This window comes from Anomaloglossus baeobatrachus, unplaced genomic scaffold (genome assembly GCF_048569485.1).
Source record: "Anomaloglossus baeobatrachus isolate aAnoBae1 unplaced genomic scaffold, aAnoBae1.hap1 Scaffold_3353, whole genome shotgun sequence".
NCBI classification, from domain to species: domain Eukaryota; kingdom Metazoa; phylum Chordata; class Amphibia; order Anura; family Aromobatidae; genus Anomaloglossus; species Anomaloglossus baeobatrachus.
Genome location: NW_027442730.1, coordinates 34,572 through 47,016, shown reverse-complemented (window position 1 = coordinate 47,016; position 12,445 = coordinate 34,572). Strand labels below are relative to the sequence as shown.

At 48.5% G+C, this 12,445-nt stretch overlaps 5 non-coding genes and 1 pseudogene across 5 annotated transcripts; all 6 read right to left on the bottom strand.

Moving 5' to 3' along the window:
* Positions 1 to 2,012: 2,012 nt before the first annotated feature.
* Positions 2,013 to 2,203, bottom strand: LOC142271171 (U2 spliceosomal RNA). The gene has a single exon (XR_012736334.1). It is a non-coding gene; the product is annotated as a U2 spliceosomal RNA (small nuclear RNA).
* Positions 2,204 to 3,590: 1,387 nt separating this feature from the next.
* On the bottom strand, positions 3,591 to 3,781 carry LOC142271170 (U2 spliceosomal RNA). Its single transcript, XR_012736333.1, has one exon. It is a non-coding gene; the product is annotated as a U2 spliceosomal RNA (small nuclear RNA).
* Positions 3,782 to 5,168: 1,387 nt separating this feature from the next.
* On the bottom strand, positions 5,169 to 5,359 carry LOC142271169 (U2 spliceosomal RNA). The gene has a single exon (XR_012736332.1). It is a non-coding gene; the product is annotated as a U2 spliceosomal RNA (small nuclear RNA).
* Positions 5,360 to 6,746: 1,387 nt separating this feature from the next.
* Positions 6,747 to 6,937, bottom strand: LOC142271168 (U2 spliceosomal RNA). Its single transcript, XR_012736331.1, has one exon. It is a non-coding gene; the product is annotated as a U2 spliceosomal RNA (small nuclear RNA).
* A 1,387-nt stretch (positions 6,938 to 8,324) lies between these two features.
* On the bottom strand, positions 8,325 to 8,515 carry LOC142271166 (U2 spliceosomal RNA). Its single transcript, XR_012736330.1, has one exon. It is a non-coding gene; the product is annotated as a U2 spliceosomal RNA (small nuclear RNA).
* Positions 8,516 to 9,902: 1,387 nt separating this feature from the next.
* LOC142271192 (U2 spliceosomal RNA) lies at positions 9,903 to 10,106 on the bottom strand (annotated as a pseudogene).
* Positions 10,107 to 12,445: the final 2,339 nt, after the last annotated feature.

Sequence of the window (12,445 nt, the reverse complement as noted above, 5' to 3'; positions counted from 1 at the left end):
CTCAATCGGGCAGTTGAAATCCCCGGCCATCACTACCGTCCTGGCGGTAGCGAGCTGAGGGCGCAGGGCTTGGAGGAGCTCCAGTCGATCGCTCTTCACAGGAGAAGCATACACATTGATGAACCTGACAGGTTCTCCCGCCCAGGTGCCATCCACGAGCAGTAACCTGCCGCAGACGATTTCCTGAACAGAGTCCAATGTGAAGGCGCTTCCCCTGATCAGCACGGCGACCCCCGCGGACCTACAGTCGCCCCCGCCAGACCAGTAGGATGGGCCATGGGTCCACTCCCTGGCCAGATGGTTGAAGGACCTAGAGGAGGGAAGGGAGCATTCCTGCAGGAAAAATACATCACTAGACTGAGTGTTAAGGAACGCAAAAATTGTCTGACGTCGGAACTTGTCTCTGATGCTCCTAACATTAATGGAAAAGATGTTAATGTTAGCAGTCATTGGAGGAAAGAGAAAGTTAGAGCAGGCGGTGTGCCTTAGTTACCACTCCGGTCGGGCGGTTCTTCCTCTTTGGCACCTGCTGGTAAGGGTATCTCCAGCAGACCCTCTTCTTCTAGCTGATCGAGCAGGGATGGTGCTACTACACTTGATCTTAGCCAAAAGGCCGAGAAGCGATAACCAGAATTGGTTTGGGCCTCGAGTGGCACCCTGGCCTATGCCGGACACATCTTAGGGAGAGAGAGCGAGAGGGAGACAAACCCACGCCTACACAAGACATTTTGTCACCCAAGCCAACCCTTGAAAAGGCTGCTTTGCAGAGCCAAAACAAGAAGAATGGTGCGTTTTGCAGCCGCCGCCCACTGCAATGAATCTGAATAACTCCTCCTTTAGGGCGCAAGCAACTCCCCTCCCCCTTGCAGTCTTTCCAATTCACGATACAAAAAGACGGACAGGACAGGTTGCCTGACTTTCCGTCACTGCCACCCTTTGCCATCCTTACCCGTAGAAAGCCCTTTCATCATCCCCAAACCCTAATCTTTTCCCTTTCCTTCCCAGCCCCCAAACCCTGCCCTCTGTACCTTTCTCACCACCCGCTTCCCTTCTCCTGTCATCCCCCTACCACCCGGGAAAAAAAGAGATTGCCCCCTCCTTCCACTAGCCCACCCTCCCACCCAAAGAACAACTTCTTCTGCGCAGCTTGTTTTCTAGGCAGCAGCGCTATTGTGATGTCATCGGGGGGCATTGTGACAAGCCGCCAGTGTTCCGTCTCTTCATGTTGTGCACAGTTCAAACGGAAAATACATCAACAGGCAGACTACAGAAAAGCTTACTATCAAAGGTTAGAGGGGGGCTTTCTCAGAGGGCTTTTTACAGTTTTTCTATTCCCAATTAGCCGTTTAAGTGTACTTATTGAAAGTAGTAATTCTTTCATAGGCCGCCCTTTCTTAGTATTTGACGTTCCTTATATTGCGGTATGAGGCTTCGCAGTAGGTTGCAAACATTCATCACCCATGACTGTCCCCAATTGAGCTCAGAAGCTCAATGTCTATCATGACCTCTCTTTTAGAATGTCCAAGAGCAAGCAAACTATTCCTCCAGGAGAGGGCGCCAACAGACTACTAAAGAGATCATCATTACTCAAAGAAAACCCCAAAAACCAATGCATGATAGGAATAAACAGGTAACTTTCTTTGGAGTGGAAGCGGAGAGATCGCACCAGATGCCAATTCTAGATGTTATCACACCTGTGGTCACTGCAGCAGCAGGTGAATCCACTTTGTCCAAAAGGGATCTATTCCATTCAATTGCAAATGATCTAGATAAGACAGAGAACTGCAGCACGGGGACATAGCCGAGTTGGTCAGGTTGAGTGGTGATGAGTTTGCTATTTGGATGAATAAAGAAAGTCAAAAGTGTGAAAGATAAAAAACAAAAGGAGGAAGTGTGAAAAGTGAATGGGCCAAATTGAGGTGCATATGAAGACGTATGCTTTCTTCCAATTCATTAAATCGGGCTAATATGAATCAGGTGAATTGAGTTCTGCTTTTGGAAACTGGGTTAAGAAGGGGTGCACCGTTCCTGGAGGTACTGCAATACCAGGTCAATGCGTGGAGTGGACAGAGCAAGCTCTTTTTCCATCTCCCTGTTCTAAAAATCCATTTAATATATGGTCCCCAGATAGGGGACGTATCAGATATTAAACTGATAAGAACAGATACTACACTTGATCTTAGCCAAAAGGCCGAGAAGCGATAACCAGAATTGGTTTGGGCCTCGAGTGGCACCCTGGCCTATGCCGGACACATCTTAGGGAGAGAGAGCGAGAGGGAGACAAACCCACGCCTACACAAGACATTTTGTCACCCAAGCCAACCCTTGAAAAGGCTGCTTTGCAGAGCCAAAACAAGAAGAATGGTGCGTTTTGCAGCCGCCGCCCACTGCAATGAATCTGAATAACTCCTCCTTTAGGGCGCAAGCAACTCCCCTCCCCCTTGCAGTCTTTCCAATTCACGATACAAAAAGACGGACAGGACAGGTTGCCTGACTTTCCGTCACTGCCACCCTTTGCCATCCTTACCCGTAGAAAGCCCTTTCATCATCCCCAAACCCTAATCTTTTCCCTTTCCTTCCCAGCCCCCAAACCCTGCCCTCTGTACCTTTCTCACCACCCGCTTCCCTTCTCCTGTCATCCCCCTACCACCCGGGAAAAAAAGAGATTGCCCCCTCCTTCCACTAGCCCACCCTCCCACCCAAAGAACAACTTCTTCTGCGCAGCTTGTTTTCTAGGCAGCAGCGCTATTGTGATGTCATCGGGGGGCATTGTGACAAGCCGCCAGTGTTCCGTCTCTTCATGTTGTGCACAGTTCAAACGGAAAATACATCAACAGGCAGACTACAGAAAAGCTTACTATCAAAGGTTAGAGGGGGGCTTTCTCAGAGGGCTTTTTACAGTTTTTCTATTCCCAATTAGCCGTTTAAGTGTACTTATTGAAAGTAGTAATTCTTTCATAGGCCGCCCTTTCTTAGTATTTGACGTTCCTTATATTGCGGTATGAGGCTTCGCAGTAGGTTGCAAACATTCATCACCCATGACTGTCCCCAATTGAGCTCAGAAGCTCAATGTCTATCATGACCTCTCTTTTAGAATGTCCAAGAGCAAGCAAACTATTCCTCCAGGAGAGGGCGCCAACAGACTACTAAAGAGATCATCATTACTCAAAGAAAACCCCAAAAACCAATGCATGATAGGAATAAACAGGTAACTTTCTTTGGAGTGGAAGCGGAGAGATCGCACCAGATGCCAATTCTAGATGTTATCACACCTGTGGTCACTGCAGCAGCAGGTGAATCCACTTTGTCCAAAAGGGATCTATTCCATTCAATTGCAAATGATCTAGATAAGACAGAGAACTGCAGCACGGGGACATAGCCGAGTTGGTCAGGTTGAGTGGTGATGAGTTTGCTATTTGGATGAATAAAGAAAGTCAAAAGTGTGAAAGATAAAAAACAAAAGGAGGAAGTGTGAAAAGTGAATGGGCCAAATTGAGGTGCATATGAAGACGTATGCTTTCTTCCAATTCATTAAATCGGGCTAATATGAATCAGGTGAATTGAGTTCTGCTTTTGGAAACTGGGTTAAGAAGGGGTGCACCGTTCCTGGAGGTACTGCAATACCAGGTCAATGCGTGGAGTGGACAGAGCAAGCTCTTTTTCCATCTCCCTGTTCTAAAAATCCATTTAATATATGGTCCCCAGATAGGGGACGTATCAGATATTAAACTGATAAGAACAGATACTACACTTGATCTTAGCCAAAAGGCCGAGAAGCGATAACCAGAATTGGTTTGGGCCTCGAGTGGCACCCTGGCCTATGCCGGACACATCTTAGGGAGAGAGAGCGAGAGGGAGACAAACCCACGCCTACACAAGACATTTTGTCACCCAAGCCAACCCTTGAAAAGGCTGCTTTGCAGAGCCAAAACAAGAAGAATGGTGCGTTTTGCAGCCGCCGCCCACTGCAATGAATCTGAATAACTCCTCCTTTAGGGCGCAAGCAACTCCCCTCCCCCTTGCAGTCTTTCCAATTCACGATACAAAAAGACGGACAGGACAGGTTGCCTGACTTTCCGTCACTGCCACCCTTTGCCATCCTTACCCGTAGAAAGCCCTTTCATCATCCCCAAACCCTAATCTTTTCCCTTTCCTTCCCAGCCCCCAAACCCTGCCCTCTGTACCTTTCTCACCACCCGCTTCCCTTCTCCTGTCATCCCCCTACCACCCGGGAAAAAAAGAGATTGCCCCCTCCTTCCACTAGCCCACCCTCCCACCCAAAGAACAACTTCTTCTGCGCAGCTTGTTTTCTAGGCAGCAGCGCTATTGTGATGTCATCGGGGGGCATTGTGACAAGCCGCCAGTGTTCCGTCTCTTCATGTTGTGCACAGTTCAAACGGAAAATACATCAACAGGCAGACTACAGAAAAGCTTACTATCAAAGGTTAGAGGGGGGCTTTCTCAGAGGGCTTTTTACAGTTTTTCTATTCCCAATTAGCCGTTTAAGTGTACTTATTGAAAGTAGTAATTCTTTCATAGGCCGCCCTTTCTTAGTATTTGACGTTCCTTATATTGCGGTATGAGGCTTCGCAGTAGGTTGCAAACATTCATCACCCATGACTGTCCCCAATTGAGCTCAGAAGCTCAATGTCTATCATGACCTCTCTTTTAGAATGTCCAAGAGCAAGCAAACTATTCCTCCAGGAGAGGGCGCCAACAGACTACTAAAGAGATCATCATTACTCAAAGAAAACCCCAAAAACCAATGCATGATAGGAATAAACAGGTAACTTTCTTTGGAGTGGAAGCGGAGAGATCGCACCAGATGCCAATTCTAGATGTTATCACACCTGTGGTCACTGCAGCAGCAGGTGAATCCACTTTGTCCAAAAGGGATCTATTCCATTCAATTGCAAATGATCTAGATAAGACAGAGAACTGCAGCACGGGGACATAGCCGAGTTGGTCAGGTTGAGTGGTGATGAGTTTGCTATTTGGATGAATAAAGAAAGTCAAAAGTGTGAAAGATAAAAAACAAAAGGAGGAAGTGTGAAAAGTGAATGGGCCAAATTGAGGTGCATATGAAGACGTATGCTTTCTTCCAATTCATTAAATCGGGCTAATATGAATCAGGTGAATTGAGTTCTGCTTTTGGAAACTGGGTTAAGAAGGGGTGCACCGTTCCTGGAGGTACTGCAATACCAGGTCAATGCGTGGAGTGGACAGAGCAAGCTCTTTTTCCATCTCCCTGTTCTAAAAATCCATTTAATATATGGTCCCCAGATAGGGGACGTATCAGATATTAAACTGATAAGAACAGATACTACACTTGATCTTAGCCAAAAGGCCGAGAAGCGATAACCAGAATTGGTTTGGGCCTCGAGTGGCACCCTGGCCTATGCCGGACACATCTTAGGGAGAGAGAGCGAGAGGGAGACAAACCCACGCCTACACAAGACATTTTGTCACCCAAGCCAACCCTTGAAAAGGCTGCTTTGCAGAGCCAAAACAAGAAGAATGGTGCGTTTTGCAGCCGCCGCCCACTGCAATGAATCTGAATAACTCCTCCTTTAGGGCGCAAGCAACTCCCCTCCCCCTTGCAGTCTTTCCAATTCACGATACAAAAAGACGGACAGGACAGGTTGCCTGACTTTCCGTCACTGCCACCCTTTGCCATCCTTACCCGTAGAAAGCCCTTTCATCATCCCCAAACCCTAATCTTTTCCCTTTCCTTCCCAGCCCCCAAACCCTGCCCTCTGTACCTTTCTCACCACCCGCTTCCCTTCTCCTGTCATCCCCCTACCACCCGGGAAAAAAAGAGATTGCCCCCTCCTTCCACTAGCCCACCCTCCCACCCAAAGAACAACTTCTTCTGCGCAGCTTGTTTTCTAGGCAGCAGCGCTATTGTGATGTCATCGGGGGGCATTGTGACAAGCCGCCAGTGTTCCGTCTCTTCATGTTGTGCACAGTTCAAACGGAAAATACATCAACAGGCAGACTACAGAAAAGCTTACTATCAAAGGTTAGAGGGGGGCTTTCTCAGAGGGCTTTTTACAGTTTTTCTATTCCCAATTAGCCGTTTAAGTGTACTTATTGAAAGTAGTAATTCTTTCATAGGCCGCCCTTTCTTAGTATTTGACGTTCCTTATATTGCGGTATGAGGCTTCGCAGTAGGTTGCAAACATTCATCACCCATGACTGTCCCCAATTGAGCTCAGAAGCTCAATGTCTATCATGACCTCTCTTTTAGAATGTCCAAGAGCAAGCAAACTATTCCTCCAGGAGAGGGCGCCAACAGACTACTAAAGAGATCATCATTACTCAAAGAAAACCCCAAAAACCAATGCATGATAGGAATAAACAGGTAACTTTCTTTGGAGTGGAAGCGGAGAGATCGCACCAGATGCCAATTCTAGATGTTATCACACCTGTGGTCACTGCAGCAGCAGGTGAATCCACTTTGTCCAAAAGGGATCTATTCCATTCAATTGCAAATGATCTAGATAAGACAGAGAACTGCAGCACGGGGACATAGCCGAGTTGGTCAGGTTGAGTGGTGATGAGTTTGCTATTTGGATGAATAAAGAAAGTCAAAAGTGTGAAAGATAAAAAACAAAAGGAGGAAGTGTGAAAAGTGAATGGGCCAAATTGAGGTGCATATGAAGACGTATGCTTTCTTCCAATTCATTAAATCGGGCTAATATGAATCAGGTGAATTGAGTTCTGCTTTTGGAAACTGGGTTAAGAAGGGGTGCACCGTTCCTGGAGGTACTGCAATACCAGGTCAATGCGTGGAGTGGACAGAGCAAGCTCTTTTTCCATCTCCCTGTTCTAAAAATCCATTTAATATATGGTCCCCAGATAGGGGACGTATCAGATATTAAACTGATAAGAACAGATACTACACTTGATCTTAGCCAAAAGGCCGAGAAGCGATAACCAGAATTGGTTTGGGCCTCGAGTGGCACCCTGGCCTATGCCGGACACATCTTAGGGAGAGAGAGCGAGAGGGAGACAAACCCACGCCTACACAAGACATTTTGTCACCCAAGCCAACCCTTGAAAAGGCTGCTTTGCAGAGCCAAAACAAGAAGAATGGTGCGTTTTGCAGCCGCCGCCCACTGCAATGAATCTGAATAACTCCTCCTTTAGGGCGCAAGCAACTCCCCTCCCCCTTGCAGTCTTTCCAATTCACGATACAAAAAGACGGACAGGACAGGTTGCCTGACTTTCCGTCACTGCCACCCTTTGCCATCCTTACCCGTAGAAAGCCCTTTCATCATCCCCAAACCCTAATCTTTTCCCTTTCCTTCCCAGCCCCCAAACCCTGCCCTCTGTACCTTTCTCACCACCCGCTTCCCTTCTCCTGTCATCCCCCTACCACCCGGGAAAAAAAGAGATTGCCCCCTCCTTCCACTAGCCCACCCTCCCACCCAAAGAACAACTTCTTCTGCGCAGCTTGTTTTCTAGGCAGCAGCGCTATTGTGATGTCATCGGGGGGCATTGTGACAAGCCGCCAGTGTTCCGTCTCTTCATGTTGTGCACAGTTCAAACGGAAAATACATCAACAGGCAGACTACAGAAAAGCTTACTATCAAAGGTTAGAGGGGGGCTTTCTCAGAGGGCTTTTTACAGTTTTTCTATTCCCAATTAGCCGTTTAAGTGTACTTATTGAAAGTAGTAATTCTTTCATAGGCCGCCCTTTCTTAGTATTTGACGTTCCTTATATTGCGGTATGAGGCTTCGCAGTAGGTTGCAAACATTCATCACCCATGACTGTCCCCAATTGAGCTCAGAAGCTCAATGTCTATCATGACCTCTCTTTTAGAATGTCCAAGAGCAAGCAAACTATTCCTCCAGGAGAGGGCGCCAACAGACTACTAAAGAGATCATCATTACTCAAAGAAAACCCCAAAAACCAATGCATGATAGGAATAAACAGGTAACTTTCTTTGGAGTGGAAGCGGAGAGATCGCACCAGATGCCAATTCTAGATGTTATCACACCTGTGGTCACTGCAGCAGCAGGTGAATCCACTTTGTCCAAAAGGGATCTATTCCATTCAATTGCAAATGATCTAGATAAGACAGAGAACTGCAGCACGGGGACATAGCCGAGTTGGTCAGGTTGAGTGGTGATGAGTTTGCTATTTGGATGAATAAAGAAAGTCAAAAGTGTGAAAGATAAAAAACAAAAGGAGGAAGTGTGAAAAGTGAATGGGCCAAATTGAGGTGCATATGAAGACGTATGCTTTCTTCCAATTCATTAAATCGGGCTAATATGAATCAGGTGAATTGAGTTCTGCTTTTGGAAACTGGGTTAAGAAGGGGTGCACCGTTCCTGGAGGTACTGCAATACCAGGTCAATGCGTGGAGTGGACAGAGCAAGCTCTTTTTCCATCTCCCTGTTCTAAAAATCCATTTAATATATGGTCCCCAGATAGGGGACGTATCAGATATTAAACTGATAAGAACAGATACTACACTTGATCTTAGCCAAAAGGCCGAGAAGCGATAACCAGAATTGGTTTGGGCCTCGAGTGGCACCCTGGCCTATGCCGGACACATCTTAGGGAGAGAGAGCGAGAGGGAGACAAACCCACGCCTACACAAGACATTTTGTCACCCAAGCCAACCCTTGAAAAGGCTGCTTTGCAGAGCCAAAACAAGAAGAATGGTGCGTTTTGCAGCCGCCGCCCACTGCAATGAATCTGAATAACTCCTCCTTTAGGGCGCAAGCAACTCCCCTCCCCCTTGCAGTCTTTCCAATTCACGATACAAAAAGACGGACAGGACAGGTTGCCTGACTTTCCGTCACTGCCACCCTTTGCCATCCTTACCCGTAGAAAGCCCTTTCATCATCCCCAAACCCTAATCTTTTCCCTTTCCTTCCCAGCCCCCAAACCCTGCCCTCTGTACCTTTCTCACCACCCGCTTCCCTTCTCCTGTCATCCCCCTACCACCCGGGAAAAAAAGAGATTGCCCCCTCCTTCCACTAGCCCACCCTCCCACCCAAAGAACAACTTCTTCTGCGCAGCTTGTTTTCTAGGCAGCAGCGCTATTGTGATGTCATCGGGGGGCATTGTGACAAGCCGCCAGTGTTCCGTCTCTTCATGTTGTGCACAGTTCAAACGGAAAATACATCAACAGGCAGACTACAGAAAAGCTTACTATCAAAGGTTAGAGGGGGGCTTTCTCAGAGGGCTTTTTACAGTTTTTCTATTCCCAATTAGCCGTTTAAGTGTACTTATTGAAAGTAGTAATTCTTTCATAGGCCGCCCTTTCTTAGTATTTGACGTTCCTTATATTGCGGTATGAGGCTTCGCAGTAGGTTGCAAACATTCATCACCCATGACTGTCCCCAATTGAGCTCAGAAGCTCAATGTCTATCATGACCTCTCTTTTAGAATGTCCAAGAGCAAGCAAACTATTCCTCCAGGAGAGGGCGCCAACAGACTACTAAAGAGATCATCATTACTCAAAGAAAACCCCAAAAACCAATGCATGATAGGAATAAACAGGTAACTTTCTTTGGAGTGGAAGCGGAGAGATCGCACCAGATGCCAATTCTAGATGTTATCACACCTGTGGTCACTGCAGCAGCAGGTGAATCCACTTTGTCCAAAAGGGATCTATTCCATTCAATTGCAAATGATCTAGATAAGACAGAGAACTGCAGCACGGGGACATAGCCGAGTTGGTCAGGTTGAGTGGTGATGAGTTTGCTATTTGGATGAATAAAGAAAGTCAAAAGTGTGAAAGATAAAAAACAAAAGGAGGAAGTGTGAAAAGTGAATGGGCCAAATTGAGGTGCATATGAAGACGTATGCTTTCTTCCAATTCATTAAATCGGGCTAATATGAATCAGGTGAATTGAGTTCTGCTTTTGGAAACTGGGTTAAGAAGGGGTGCACCGTTCCTGGAGGTACTGCAATACCAGGTCAATGCGTGGAGTGGACAGAGCAAGCTCTTTTTCCATCTCCCTGTTCTAAAAATCCATTTAATATATGGTCCCCAGATAGGGGACGTATCAGATATTAAACTGATAAGAACAGATTTTTGATTTAACAGCATCTTTATTATCATGCACTACTCACAAAAAGGTAACAAACCGTGTACAGTGCCGCAGCCCCGTACACACAGAAATATACAATCCTTCTTACATAGCCATAGAGTACGACGCACTAAACTATACATCACGCTCCTATGCTTATCCATAACACTCAAGCTGAGAGAAAAAGTTAGACAATAAATAACGACGAACCGGCGATTGGGGGATGGGGGTAGGGGAAAAGGGGGATAGGGTGGGGAAATCACAGGCCCGAAGCTTTATTGAAAGACGCACATAACGGGAAAAGGAGGGAGGGGGCATGGAAGAGGTCTAAACCTCCTCCTCGGCGCTGTCGTCCGGACTGTCCATGATGGAATAGTCTCTGAGCAGGCTGTGGATCAGCCTGCGGCAATCCTGGATAGACATCCTCTCCCTCTTCAAGATGAGCCGGTTCCTGGCGACCCAAATAGCGTCCTTAAAGCAGTTCATAAGGCGCCAAGCCTCCTGGATGGCTCCAACGGTGTGAGTCCCAGGGAAGAGTCCATAAAGTACGGAATGGTACGATAGGCTCTCTCTGGGGACGGAGTTCCTCAGGTCATCCTCCAGGGCAACCAACAGGCGCTGTGCGAAACGGCAGTCCCAAAAGGCGTGCAGCGATGTTTCCTCCACGAAGGGGCACCTTGGGCAGTACCGGGTTTTGCACAGGTTCCGGGCGTGCATGAATGACCGGACGGGCAGTCCGCCCTGTATCGCCATCCATGACAAGTCCTTGTGCCCGTTGGTCAATCCAGCCGATGACACGTTTGTCCAAACAGTCTCCAGTGTGTCGTGATGAAGTCCTGGAATGTTCTCCATTTCGTCCTTGGCTCTGATGAGTTTGTGGATAGTCTTTGGCTTCCACAAATCAGGCTTGAGTCCCTCCAGTTGGTGTTCCCTCACAAACCGAACCACGTCTCCGTAGAACCATGGCGCCGTCCAGTTGTAGGGGAAGGAGCTGTCCCACTTGTCCCAGCCTAACCGTCTCCAAAGGGGGAGCAGGAAGAAGCGAGACATGGACCCACCCGCGGAACCCCTCTTGACTCGCAGAGTTCGGCGAACGCAGTCACATACGAAGGAGGATCGCAGGAGGGTGGGGATATCGGGTACGCCCTTCCCACCCTTGCGAGGATCCTTGTACATGATGCTCCGCTTTACTCTGTCCATCTTGGATCCCCAGACAAAACGAAACACCGTCCTGGTAATGGCCCTGCACACGGTGGCAAGGGGGGGCCAGGCCTGGGCCGTGTACTGCAGCACGGGCAGTACCTCGTTACGCAGGACCAGTGCTTTGCCCTCACAGGTGAGGCGTCTGAGGCTCCACAGACCGATCCGTTGGGTGATCTTGGTCAAGCGTTCCTCCCAGGACTTGAGGGCTGCTCCTTCCTTCCCGAACCAGACTCCAAGAACCTTGATGAAATCCGGCTGGATGCTGAAAGGGAAGGGGGCGGAAGAGGCCGGCTGCCAGTCCCCGAAGAGCATGGCTTCCGACTTCCCGCAGTTGACTTTGGCTCCCGAAGCCCGTCCGAAGGTCTCACAGGTCTGGACGAGGGTGTCGACTGAGCGCCGGTCCGCGCAGAAGACAGTCACGTCGTCCATGTAGAGCGAGCACTTGACCTCGAAGCGTTCTGGTCCTGGTGCGGTGATCCCTCTGATCTCTCCATTCCGCCGGATAGCCTCTGCAAAGAGTTCTATAACACAAACAAAAAGAAGAGGTGACAGAGGACAGCCTTGTCTGACCCCTGAGAGGACCGGGAAGGGGTCAGTCTTCCAGCCGTTCACCAACACCGAGCTGTGAATATCAAAATACATTAGTTGGACATACAAGCAAAACATGTTACCCAAACCTAACCTGTGCAGAGCTTTGCCCAGGAACTCATGGGAAACACGGTCGAAGGCCTTTTCCTGATCCAACGAGATCAGGGCTGCGTGCACCCGGCGGGCTTTGATGTACTCGACCGTGTCCCGCATGAGAGCCAGGCTGTCTGCGATGCGACGTCCGGGGATGCCGCAGGTCTGATCCGGGTGGATGATCCGTCCGATAACAGTCTTCAATCTCGTTGCCATCGTCTTGGCCAGGATCTTGTAGTCGACGTTCAGAAGGGTGATGGGACGCCAATTCTTCAGGTCGCACCTCTCTCCTTTACGCTTGTACAGGATCGTGACCATTCCTTCCCTCAGAGATGGAGGCATTCTGCCCTCCACCACCATCTCCTCATACAGCCCTAACAGGTCCGGACAGATTAGGTCTCCCAGCGCTACATAGAGCTCTGCTGGGAGGCCGTCACTGCCCGGTGTCCTGCCAGAACTAAAGGATTTGGCGGCCGAGAGCAGCTCGTCCACCGTCAGAGGAACATCC